This window comes from Ranitomeya variabilis, chromosome 3 (assembly GCF_051348905.1).
Source record: "Ranitomeya variabilis isolate aRanVar5 chromosome 3, aRanVar5.hap1, whole genome shotgun sequence".
Taxonomy (NCBI): domain Eukaryota; kingdom Metazoa; phylum Chordata; class Amphibia; order Anura; family Dendrobatidae; genus Ranitomeya; species Ranitomeya variabilis.
Window position 1 is genome coordinate 34723662 of NC_135234.1, and position 14115 is coordinate 34737776.

The 14115-nt window shown below is 45.2% G+C and overlaps 1 protein-coding gene across 1 annotated transcript in view; it reads left to right on the forward strand.

The window, feature by feature from the left end:
• Positions 1-2238: 2238 nt before the first annotated feature.
• BACH1 (BTB domain and CNC homolog 1) overlaps positions 2239-14115 on the forward strand; it is a 48193-nt gene continuing 36316 nt past the window's right edge. The window contains exon 1 of the mRNA XM_077293953.1: positions 2239-2328. The gene's annotated coding sequence lies outside the window, so the exon portion shown is untranslated. The remainder of the gene's footprint in view (positions 2329-14115) is intronic.

The window sequence follows — 14115 nt, forward strand, 5'->3', positions numbered from 1 at the left end:
CATAAAGAGAAGACTGCATGAAAGTAAATACAGAGGGTTCACTGCACGGTGCAAGCCACTCATAAGCATCAAGAATAAAAAGGCTAAAAAACATCTAAAAAAGCCAGCACAGTTCTGGAAGAACATTCTTTGGACAGATGAAACCAAGATCAACCTCTACCAGAATGATGGAAAGAGAAAAGTAAGGCGAAGGCGTGGTACAGCTCATGATCCAAAGCATACCACCTCATCTGTAAAACACGGCGGAGGCAGTGTGATGGCTTGGGCATGCATGGCTGCCAGTGGCACTGGGTCACTAGTGTTTATTGATGATGTGACACAGGACAGAAGCAGCCGAATGAATTCTGAGGTATTCAGAGCCGCCATACTGTGTGCTCAGATCCAGCCAAATGCAGCCAAACTGATTGGTCGTCGTTTCATACTACAGATGGACAATGACCCAAAACATAAAGCCAAAGCAACCCTGGAGTTTATTAAAGCAAAGAAGTGGAATATTCCTGAATGGCCAAGTCAGTCACCTGATCTCAACCCAATTGAGCAGCATTTCACTTGTTAAAGACTAAACTTCAGACAGAAAGGCCCACAAACAAACAGCAACTGAAAACCACCGCAGTGAAGGCCTGGCAGAGCATCAAAAAGGAGGAAACACAGCGTCTGGTGATGTCCATGAGTTCAAGACATCAGGCAGTCATTGCCAACAAAGGGTTTTCAACCAAGTACTAAAAATGAACATTTTATTTTTAATTATTGAATCTGTCCAATTACTTTTGGTCCCTTTAAAAACAGGGTGGCACATGTTAAGGAGTTGAAACTCCTAAACCCTTCATCCAGTTTTAATGTGGATACCCTCAAATGAAAGCTGAAAGTCTGAACTTCAACTGCATCTGAATTGTTTTGTTTAAAATTCATTGTGGTAATGGCTATAACCAAAATTAGAAAAATGTTGTCTCTGTCCAAATATATATGGACCTAACTGTATATATAACAATACTCACCTCTCCTCTTCGTTCCCCTGCTGCTCCCGGCTCTGCCCCGGTATTCGCAGCTGCACTTCCGTCTGCCTGGCACACAGCGGATACGCGATGAAGTGACGTCGTCACGCACCCGCTGTGTCAGAGGCAGAGGGGAATGATGGGAGAGGGAGTGTCATCTGACGCTCTCTCCTCCATTATTGCTTTCAACTGTATCGGCATCTATGATAGCAGACAGTGTTAGCCGCAGCCTGCAACTGCTAAGTAAAATGAATATTCACTCCTCTCCACACCAATTTATTTTTAGCAGCCGGGACAGGCTTTATCCACAGCAGCCGGCTTCTGCCTCCTGTCACCCGGAGCTGCTCCATTGGCACCGGGCGGGCCTCCTGACTCACGGGACCCAAAGCAGCTGCATGTTGTGCCGCTATTAGCGACACGCCACTGGCTGGGGGCTCCTGGAGCAGCAGGGGCCCTGTATGCCAGCAGGTGCCAGTGCCTGGGCCCACCGGTTCTCCGGTAGGCCAGATAGACCCTGAGCTGTACCCTCCAGCATCTGTCTGTATACCAGCTGTGTCTGCCAGTACATCAGCTGTACCCGCCTGCACCTGTCTGTATACCAGCCGTGTCTGCCAGTACTTGCCTGCCTGTGAATCAGCCATGTCAGGCAGTATACCTGCCGTTCCTGCCAGCACCTATCATTGCGGCTTCCTGTCCCTTTGGTGGTCAGCTGCTGTGTGTTCAAGGTCTGTCCAAGAGTAGCACCTGGCGTCTATCCAGAGCCGAGTCTAATGCCACCATCAGGGGCTCTAGGGAAGGGTGTTCGCGTAACCATGCCCCTCCAGGCTCTCCTCGGTCCACGGCACAGTGAGTCTACGATACAAATGTGTGTTTAATAGTTCTCACGGGTGCGTAACAAAGTGCAACTCATCAGGATATAGATCAATAAAGATCACTGAGACTTTCTGGATTGTAAATTGCCAGGTTAAAGGAATGTCTCTATATTTCATGGACTTTGGGATTTGGGTATAAACGCTCTTTGCTGTTCGTAGCGGAGTACAGTAATACTATGGGAAGAGTCTTTCTACAGAAGAGGGTTGGGGTGAATTCCTAGTATGATGCATCACTCATCATCAGCTGACTTCCACACGGCTGGGCCCGAGCAGATTAGCCGGCTGGTCTCTCGCTTTCAACTTTTTCATACTTCTTATCTCTCCTTCAAAATTTCACTAGAACATTTTTTCCTTCCCCATCGCTATATATTTGTGAGCGTTCGCAGGAGAGATAAGTCATAGTGCGCACAGCACCTCATCTACTGCAAGGAGAAGCTGCAGAAAAATGAAGGATATGTTCTAAGGTAAGCGCATCTATTACTAGCTGGCGATAAAAAGGATTAAAGGTCTGTACCATGGGAGAAAAATCCATTGTAAAATATGTAAAAAAATACTGTGGAAATTCTGAGGATTTGCTGAACATTTCATTGTTTGCATTGCAAATGTGCAGCTGATTTTCTTTTTTCAGCGCCCTGGACCCATTTTTGGATCCGTGTGTCAGTTTTTCACATACGAAAAAAAATATGATAGAGGTTTTTCAAAACTTCTCTCAATGGCTCAGTGAAGCACAGACAGATCCAGATGAAGCACGGATCGTATCCCAGAGATATCCGTTTTTTTTATAAGAACCTCATACAAATATCAAAATCAGACATGTCTCCATTTTTTTTTCAGTCTTCAAACAAAAAAAAAAGGGACATGTGAACAGACCCGTAGACTAAAATGTTTTCAATCCAGGAAAAACACGGATAATAATTACGGATGTCTGAATGAAGCCTGATACATTGTAGGGGTTTTTTTGCACCCAGAACACCTGCAGTTTATGCACCCCATGAAAATGTACTCTAAAGATCTATATGGTACCCCCATTCTCATGCTTTGTGATGAAGGTAGACCACAGTGCAATATTGCGCATTATCACTGCTAGTAAGAACAGATAAAAAGTGTGCCTGCTGATATTGTTGGATTTTTCTGAACCCCAAATCGCACTACCGTGAAGTCTGATAATCTTGACATGTTAAATCTGTAAGGACTCCGGGCTTTAAAAAAGCATTCCATGACTTGCTTAAAAATAAATGTTTTTTTAAGAGATCCTGAGCTTCCCTGATTCTGCCGCACTTATCTGTTTTGCGCTGCGTCACTCCATTCCTGAGATATTCACATTTGTTGCTTCTGGAGTGCTCTATGGGAAATCTCTGCTTGCAGACCAACTGGGCATTTCGTCAGAGTCTTCTCTGGCGACGTGTGCTTTTACTCCTCCTTTCTAGATGCTTACAGTCACAGCTCTACTACATCTGGATTGGCAGCATCTGCAAGGGAGGGGTGAAAGTCAACTCTGCTGAGAAGACTCTGAAAAAATGCCCAGTTGATCTGCAAGCAGAGATTTCACATATCATTTACCACATAGTTATGACTGTTTTAACCAAGCTAAGACACTCGTTGCACCCTTGTTGTGGACAAACAGGTTAGTTTACTGTCCAACCTAATTGTTTTTCATCTATCTCATCAAATATGTCAATCTAGGAAAAGAAGGGCAGAGATAGAAGCACTGAACTATTTGCGCTACGCCAATGTAGCATCGAGTGCCAGTGCCTAGTTTGAACAGTCACTTGGTTCTGACAAACTCCCTTTAAGGGCCCAGTCAGATGGCCGTATAAATTGGACCAAGATCGAAATGCAGGATATGGACTGGACAGGGGGTTCTCCTGACCCAAGTGTGACATCTACATAGAGATATATGCAGCTGTCACCCCCCATTTTGGGAGAGCCACCAGCCAGTCCATGCCCTGCCTTATGATCTTGGTCTTGTTTTTACCGTTTCTGACTACACCCTTGCAATGGCATCACTTTCCTGTTTGTTGCATTTATTGGAAGAAGTGCTCCTTCTGTGCTGAATCATGCCACTTGGATGATCTACAGAGGGTGGTGCCACAACTAACGCGCACACAAAGAAAATGGTTCACGAGATGGTTTCCACACTTCTAAAAGTCAGACAGCAGGAGCTGTCTTAATAGAGGGTATAACAATGTAATTCCTATTTTTTCAACAATTTGCACTTATTCTGATAAAATTCCGAGATTTAGATAAGGTTTAGCCATTGAATATGATACCTTATAACTAATATATAATTTATAAAACTTTTATCTGAACATAGTGCATTGTAATATAACCCCTTCTAAGCTAATAACTCTCTGTTATTTTAACTGAATCCTAAGTCCTGAAAGGAAATTAATCTGGTTTCTTCTTTGAATGACATCACCTTGAAATCCCCATACACCAAATTAAAGGTGATGATTGGCCGGCCCATCTGTCAATCTTGATGGAATGTATAAATATCCTGCGGATGGGGCTGACCGTGCCCTTAGAAAAAGCCTGTATACTGGTGAAACGCGCGTCAGGGACTTAGTCCTGATATTGATGTGATCTCAGAATAGTACTGGCACATTGTATCCTACTCATACTGATCACTCTTGACTCCTGCATGTTCTCTAACTGTAAGAGATGCAGGTGGGCACCTCAAGGGAGACTGTGTGCATGAGTGATCAGCACGCTGTCTCCCCCTCTGACCATGTGGTGGATTGTGTGGCAGGTGTCACACATTCAACTGCCCGCACAGTCTCTAAGCATATGTGAACATGATAAGTAACAGCTGCGGGTTGGATGCTGTGTACTTGCGCAGTGTCCAACCTGCAGGGTATTGATGTTACAGCATAGTGGATGGGATTGCAAGAAATCCCATGCCCACTATGCAGCTCACCCACGGAGACGAACATGCAGCGCGTGTTTCCAGACAGCAGCATGTCTATTTTTCTTGTGGAGACGCAATCCTCCGCAAGATAAATTTTACCCATACAATTTACTGGACTCAGTGAATCCGCACGGTTCAATGAACACATGGGGATTCACCAATATGCATTAGACGGCAGCGCTTTGGACGCAGCAGACATGTGCTGCGTCCAAAGTGCTGCCAATTCCTGAACGTGTGCACATACCCTTACTATATGAGACAAACGCAGGCTGTGACTCTCAGGGAAGACTGCGTGCTTGATCTGTCAGCACACTGTTTCTCCCTATGACCGCATGTGCAACCGAGCGGCAAGTGTATATTTAACCTAGCTGCTCCTGCTACAAGCCGCACGTAATATATAGCGGCGGAGGCTCAGTACTGAAACCCTCCCAGTGAATACCATAAGTGACAGCCTTGGAGATCACTGGCAATGCTGTCAGGTTTCCCAAATTTCAGATCAATAGTTTTATAATATATTGGAACATACATCGCAAGCTAACAGCAGCGCTGAAGAAAACCCTGCAGAGCACTCTAATATACCATCAGGGTATCTACTTTGTAATATACTACCGTGATTATCTACAATTTAATACACCAATGGTGTGTCCTTAATTATGCAATCTAATTTATAATGATGAACAATTCTCATATACCAACAGGGTGTCTATTTCTTTAGTACAAATAGTCTTAGTTACTTACCGGTAACAGTATTTTTAGGAGCACATGACAGCTCCACGAGAGAGGGGATCCGCCCTTCAAGGACAGGAAACCTACAGACATAAAAGAGCGGCACCTCTCGCACGCATCAGTTGGATTACAGAATTCGAGAGGACCTCCCATGGTTAATGGCAGAAAACATACAATACACCAAACACCAGATAATTTCACAACCATGAATACTTACAAGTGGAAGAAGTGCTCACCCACACGTGAAGGCAGGGAATATAAGGGTGCTGTCATGGGCTCTGAAAAATACAGTTACCGGTAAGTAACTAAGACTTTATTCGGTCTCCCATGACAGTACCACAAAAGAATTACAGGAAGGTAATAAATTTAGGGAGGGACTACAGCTTGGAGTACCCTTATTATTATTATTATTTATAATTATAGCGCCATTTATTCCATGGCGCTTTACATGTGAGGAGGAGTATACATAATAAAAACAGGTACAATAATCTTGAACAATACAAGTCATAACTGGTACAGGAGGAGAGAGGACCCTGCCCACGAGGGTTCACAATCTACAAGGGTTGGGTGAGGATACAGTAGTTGAGGATAGAGCTGGTCGTGCAGTGGTTTGGTCGATCGGTGGTTACTGCAGGTTGTAGGCTTGCCGGAAGAGGTGGGTCTTCAGGTTCTTTTTGAAGGTTTCGATGGTAGGTGAGAGTCTGATATGTTGTGGTAGAGAGTTCCAGAGTAGGGGTGATGCGCAAGAGAAATCTTGTATTCCAAATGTAAGATCGGAAAAAGCACCCATATCCAGCCTATAATGTTTATAAAAGGTGGAAGGAGAAAACCATGTAGCTGCCTTACATATCTGCTTGATCGAGACCTCTAATCTTTCCGCCCAGGAGGCTGCCATGACCCATGTGGAGTGAGCCCTCAGACCTTCTGACGTTGTCTTGCCACTTGACGTATAAGCTAATGAAATGGCCTCCCTGATCCATCTACCTAAAGTGCTTCTTGACACCCTAAGGCCCCTTGTAGCTCCCTGGAAGGACACAAATAAGGAATTATCCTTTTTCCAAGGATCAGTGACTGACAAATACTCTAACAGGCACCTCATGACATCAAGTGTATGAAGCTTCATTTCTTTCTGGTTCTTAGGATTGGGAAGTAAGGAAGGAAGGTAGAACCATTTCCTGCAACCTATTGAATTTGGAGGTTACCTTTGGTAAATAAGATGGATCTGGCTTTAGGATAATCCTATCCTCCAGGAACTGGGTATATGGTGGAAAGAGCTTGAATATCACTCACCCTTCGGGCAGATGTTAATGCTACCAGGATGGCTACTTTAAGGGAAAGCACCTTTATTGGGGCTGACTCACTGGGTTCAAACAGGGCACCTGTCATAGCTGTAAGGACCAGGTTTAGGTCCCACGGCATTATTCTCTCCTTAAGGATGGGTCTAGATCTAGTTAACGCCTTAATAAATCTAGGTGCTCCGGTAGCACCCTAGGCTCGGTGACCGACATGGTCCTCAGCCACAAAACCATGCCCTTCTGGGCCAAAAGGGGGCAATGGCAATAATTCTTGCCCTGTCTTCTCTGACCTTCCTCACTACTAGCTGCAACAGAGCTAATGGGGGGAAAGTATAAGCTAGCTTGAAGTTCCACCTGATCAGGAAGGCATCCACCGCCAGTGGCTTTTCCCTGGTGTTGAGATAACAGAACTGCTTCACCTTTCTGTTTATTTTGGTGGTGAAGAGGTCTATGTCCGGATGACCCCACATCCGCACAATCTGCTCGAAGATGGAATCATTCAGTATCCCTGCCTGAATAGGTTGTGGCTTAAAAAGTCTGCTCTGATGTTTTCTTTTTCTCATATGTTAAGAGCACACAGTAATAGAAAATGGTTTGACGCTACTTCAAACAATTGATCCGCCACTCCATTAAGGGTTTGAACCGGGTTCCCCCTTGGTGGTTGATGTAGCACACCGTCACTTGATTGTGAGAGGATCGTGAGGCAATGAGGGGGATCATATGCGAGGGTCGATATGTGTTCCTCAGGATGAGGACGGAGTCCTATTAAACCTGCTGGAGTCTATTCTGTTCACAGCAGGACGCCTGAGTCTCAAGGCAAAATGAAAGAAAGAATGGATTGGGTCCAAGTAGTGACTCAGTCAGATTTTTAGGAAAACCCATTAAGGCTTTTATTTTTAGAGGGATTTGCAGGTTTGGTAGTGGGGAGAATCCCTCTCTCCACTCCGGGTTTTGGAAGTGGCTCTATGGCCACGATTCCATATAAATCTGTCAGTTTTGCCTTCGGTGTGTCAGTGTTGGAGTTTGGAGGCTGCAGAGCAGGATGCTCTGTGCAACCCAGGTCTATGTGGAGCTAACACAGAACTGGGACTTTCAGGTGGCTGACGCACCCAAAAGACATGGCTGAGCCATTGTCCACGGCAACGGGTTCTGAGTTCTGGACTGTGTTTTGGAAACCCGGCTGCGATCTGGAGGACAACACTCCTATGTGTGAGTTATAAAAATAAAGACACCATTTATGATGAACTTTCTGTGGTCCCTGCCTATCTGTCACCCCGCTGCACTACAGGATCCTGACATTATGACCCTGTAGGGATATAAGGAGCCTTCTTATAGGTAGCTCCACCGCCATCAGTTCCTTCAGGTTAGGTGAGCTACCTAACTGCTCTTTTCTCCAAATTTCCTGGACCATTGCCTCACCCAGATGAGCCCCCCAGCCTGTCGGGCTAGCAGCTCTGTGACTACCCGAGATATCTGATTTACCCAGGGAACCTCTGTGGATAGATTAGCCAAGTCTAACCACCACATAAGAGTTTGCAAAGAAGATGGGGATAAAGTAATTAACCCATCCAGTTACCCCCTGAGGAATCTGTCATTAAGCAAGATGTCCCACTGTAAGGCTTTCGTATGAAATTGAGTCCACCGGACTGCTGGGATGCAGGAGGTTGGTGACCCCAAAAAAGACATTGCCTTTCTAAGGGACAGAGAGGGACTGTTTAACGCTCTCATCACCTGATGTTGAATGTTATCTAATTTTCCAGCTGGTAGTCGACATTCCTCATTCTCTGAGTCTAGAATTAGCCCTAGGAACTCCTGCACCTTTAGAGGTTCTAGGCGTGAATTCTTAATGTTCAATAGCCACCTCAAGTGTCCCAAGGTGGCCATTATTCCTTTTACTTATGTCGAGTAATAATCAGCTAACCTGCCCACAATAAAAAAAATCATCCAGATAGGGAATAATCAAGGAGTTGGTTTCACGTAGATGTGCCATGACTTCTGCCACCACCTTCGTGAAGACCTGAAGGGCAATGGTGAGACCAAAAGGGGAGAGCTTTAAATTAAAAATGTCTAATTGTGCCCTCTATGACCACCGCCACCCTGAGGAACCGCTGGTGCTCCGCAGGTACAGACACCTGACAGTATGCATCCTTAAGATCCAACACTGCCATGAAACCATTTTTAAAGATTAGTTTTATTGCAGATGTAATTGATTTCATTTTGATGGGCACACTTTCAAGAACTGATTTAGACCTTTTAGGTTTATTATAGTTCTAAAGCAGCCGTCTGGCTTCCGAGTCAGAAATAGGGGGAATAAAACTTCTTACCCCTTTCTGACAAGGGAACCTCCACCAGGACAGCCTTACGCAACTGCTCCAGGACCTCTGCTTCCAGGGGTTTGTTGTTCTGCGGAGGAATACCGGGAAGGGGTTACCATGAACCTGTCCAGTGGGATCGAAAGAATCTCAGTCTACGAACCCAGTCACTATTGGATTTTAATCCAGGCAGGGTAAAAGGCTGACAGCCTACTCCCCACCTGGGCGGGCAGTCATTGAGGTGGTTTCTTATGCTCCGGATGGGAGCTCCCAAACATGAGCCCCCTACCTTTCCTCCTTCTGTCATCCCACTTGGTTCGGTCCCTGAAAGGCTAGGCCCAAACAGGTACATCCCCTCGCATGGAATATCACAAAGATTAGACCTGGCCTGAATTTCCCCGAGCCAGCATTTCAGCCACAACACTCTCCGGGCTGCACTCGAGGGCCAACCTGATCGAGTCCGCTGAGGCATCTGATAAGAATGCTGCGGCACCCTGTATCATTGATAATGACTCCAGAATAGTCTCTCTAGAAGATCTCTCCTTCAGGTGAGTCTCTAGTCAGTCCAACCAGATCATAATAGACCTGGCCACACATGTAGACACTACCGCTGGCCTTAGAGTTCCTGCCGACATCTCCCAGGTTCTCTTAAGGAAGGTATCCGCCTTCTTATCCTTTGGGTCCTTTAAAGTCCACATGTCCTCAAAGGGCAAAGAGGATTTTTTTGACGCCTTGGCTACTGCCCCATCAAGTTTCGGGGCCTTATCCCAAGAACTCGGCATTGGATCATAAAAAGGATACCTCCTTTTAAACGCTGGGGAAGGGAACCTTTCCTCTTTGGTCTTTTCCACTCTCAGTATACGAGATAGTGGATCTCATCATTCAAGGGGAAGGACCTACGTTTCCTCTGGTCCAGTCATCCAAACAGGACATCCTGATCTGACTGCTCAGGCTCTGTCTCTACTATCCCCATAGTTTTCCTGACTGCCTTCACCAATTTATCCACCCAGTCTATGGGGAAACAGAACCGAAGAAGAAGATGCTGATGAAGATGACCCAGAAGAATCCTCGCCCCTGAGAAAGTCACTAGAAGTGTCCCATTTCGGGGACCTAGTCTTCCTCCTTTTTTCTTTCCCGTTATGGGCCTCTCCTTGGGACAGGGACATCATGGACTCTTTTACTTCAGTCCTAATAATTTCCCTTAGACTCGTAGCGAAATTAGGCAGCAAGGGGAACCTGCAAACTGCACACACCTTATGTCTTGATTTCCCTGCACACTTCTTTCCCTGGCAGGAATCAGGAGGAAAATAAGGTGAAGACTACATCACAGAGTAAAATTTCACGTAAATCACTTACAAGTTTGAATCAAATGAATAGGTACCAGATTACAAGGGTGATGCATCTCAGCCGAAGGATCTTCCCTCGAGACTGCTGAATCGTTCACTCTGCTGGAGCTCCCCTGACTGGAGCTCCCTGCAGAATCCAGACTGTCACTTACACGGCCACTTCCCGCACTGTCACTGTATCGTCGAGGCTTCTGACCAAGCTGCTGCTGTACAAGATGTACCTGCTCCTGCTGCTCACACAACTCCATCCTTTCAGAAAAGGATCAGGGCACACCCCCATCCTGTATCCGGGTCAGCAGGTCACCTGGTCTTCGGCGCCATTGCAGAGATCTCCTCCCCAGAGCCCATCAGCCGCGCCCCCTGTGATGCGGTCCCCAGTGTGTCCAGCCCCCCGCTGGCACGGAACACGTGACCACTGGCAAAGCACACCACACCGACATGACCCCTAAGCCTCGATGCTACTGCCTGCTCCGACGCCCCACTGGAGCACCCAGCTGTGTCAACAAGGCCCACCCCAGACACGTTACCAGGGCGCCCCCTGGCCATGTCATCAGGGCCTGCCCCAGAAGCGTCAAGCGTCACCAGGGCCGGAATGCATCACGCGGTCCCTCCTCGGACGTGCCCCTGGGTGGCCCGGACACGTTACCGGGAGTCCCTGACGCAGAACAAGGACCCGCCAGCACATCATCAGGGCCGGACACATGAAACTCCTAAACCCTTCATCCAATTTTAATGTGGATACCCTCAAATGAAAGCTGAAAGTCTGAACTTCAACTGCATCTGAATTGTTTTGTTTAAAATTCATTGCGGTAATGTCTATAACCAAAATTAGAAAAATGTTGACTCTGTCCAAATATATATGGAGGTAACTGTACCTCTCCTGGTATTTACCATTTTGATGGCGTTCACTCTCTTATTTACTCCGTTGAGACCCGATTTTCGCTAATTTATTACTCATCCCGTTCCAATTCTTCACCCCTTTTCCCTATATTCTTTGATTTAATGGTGGTGTACACCGATATGTTTTTTTTTCCATTGAGATTTGACAATAATAACCTATACTAACCAATGAGAAGCAAACTGCAAAAATGCTTGATACTTGTCGTGTCAAAGGTACCTTGCGGGTCACAATGCAACCCCATTCACATGAATTAGGCTGTGATGCAGCGGCATAGAGCGGTGTCGCGGTGCAAGTCCCGTTGTAGTCCCAGTCTAAAAGGTACGTTGACATGTAGTTGTAGTTGTTCATCTAAAGCAGGCTTGGACTGGCCCACTGGGAAACCGATGAATTCCCCGGTGGGCCCCTGTGAAGGAGTGTTAATGAGCAGTGCTAAAACACTTGATTCAATATTTACAGAGAAAGGTATCCTCTAATCATTCCTTACACAAACTACCCCTTTTAATATTATATTGAAGCAAATATAGAGATTATGTAGAAGTAAATTTGTGTCGTAGGATCAGGTTATTTTTGCCCCTAGATTCAATGCTACTGGCAAGCCCTTAACACCCTTGCCCAGAAATCAGAGGAAGGTGGCATATATTGCCACACACCAGCAACATGGCCACTAACTGCCAGCCAGTGCTGCAATATGTACCGATAAGTATGTGCAGTTTACTAAAGGATGAGTTGCAAGATACTCCGGTCACATGGGAGCGCACAGGACACAGATGAAAGGATTAAAAGTTTCTTTGTTTATTGAAATCCACAACGCGTTTCGACGGAACAGCTCCGTCTTCATCAGGTGGCAGTATACAGAGAGTGGGCCAGAGTGAGTATATAAAGGAGCACCAACCAATTCACAGCCAACTTATCTAGTAAAGCAAACCAATCTCTAGATTTATTGGTACATGTTGCCCCGCATGGTCACTTTTCAACATCCACGCATTTCAAAAGGGTAGACGTAAATAGCTATCTAAGTTTTAGCAGTGGCCACCTCCCTAATTGGATTTCAAATATCCCTTATGGGCAGTACTGGAGGATCAGGAAGAACTGCACTAAAGACAGTGATTTCTTCAAAGATGCCGATATCCTGAAACATCGTTTTAAGAGTAAAGGGTACCCTAAAAAATTGGTTTTTGATGCATTCACAAGAGCCAGAGCCTTCACACAAACAGAATGCATTGAGCAGATTAAAAATAAGAATAATAGGTCTGTTAAACCCTCTGATTTCACTAAATGGAGTTTTATAACGACCTTTAACCAATCACATGGGGTCGTACGAATCCTTTTGAAAAAATATTGGTTCATTTTGAAATGGGATCCAGTTTTATCAGCACATATTCCTGCGCAACCTAGAACCATCTTCAGAAAAAATCGCACCCTTTGTAACATCGTTGCTCCCAGCAACGTAACTTGTGAGTGTTCATCCACATCCAGTTGCCGGACACACCATAATCCGGGTTGCTTTGCTTGCAGGGCAGCTAAGTGTTTATGTTGTGGCTCCATCAGTAATGGAGCAAAATAATTTCGGTCATACACTACGGGCATCAGTTTTAATATTAACTGCCATGTAAATTGCCACTCTAGCTATGTAGTTTATCTGATCGAATGTGGTTGTGGGCTGCAATATGTCGGGCGGACGATACAAGCTATGCATGCAAGGATGAATAAACACCGTCAGAACATCCGGAATGGGTATTTAATGCATAGTCTGTCAAAACACTTTCTCGCAGTACATAATAGGAACCTAAGTTCACTAAATCTTACCATCATAGATCAGATACCAAATGATATGCCAGATCGCTCTACCAATTTAGTAAGAAGAGAAAGTTATTGGATTTTTAAACTCGGCACACTGGCACCTGAGGGGTTAAGTCTCAACATTGAAAAGGTCACATAATGGCTGCACTTTTGCCCCGTTTTCTTATTATTTGTATGCATTTTATTGTTTTTATTCTATTTGATTTTATATTATTATGCTATATCCTGTCTTTTTTACCTTTTTTGATATATATGTTTTTAAACTGCGTTTGCGACTTGTATCTTAATTAATCATGTGATCCCATCGGCAGTGAGACCACCATCAATCCTGGTCAAGTATCCAATGCCTTTTACTGTGAAACAGCCTCATATCATCAAGATTCCTCCACTGCACCTGACAGTGCCTTTGATTTCTCAATCCGTTAGCCCCCTTTTCCCATGTGTCTTCCAGACCCATTTGTACCCATCAGAGCTTAGTCTATTGACTTTCTTCTCATCGCTTCAAATCATCAGTTTCCAATCTTCTACTGTCCACTTTTCGTAATTTTTGCACACATGAGCCGATTCTTCTAATGATGATATAGAATTCAAGGCTCCTTCACCATTTTTCAGGCCACCATTCAAGACTTGTGTAAGGTGCATCACACGGTGCCTTCATGGACTTCTGTGATCTCACTATTACGAAGCATATGAGCCTCCTCCAAAGCCATGTTTGCCACACCAGAACTGATAGACCTTGTGATAAGCTGACTTATTGACTTCTATATTTTACCTGGACGTCCACCTCTTGGCTTTTGAATTAATCAATTGACTTCATTTCCTATTCTTCCAGCTGTGATGGCCTCACATGATGTAGTTTGGCAATTTTCTTGGCAGAGAGACTGCTATCGATGAGCTGGATGATGCTGTTTCTCCTTTCTTGGGAAATCGTCTTCATGGTGGCTCTTCAATTCGAACCAATGA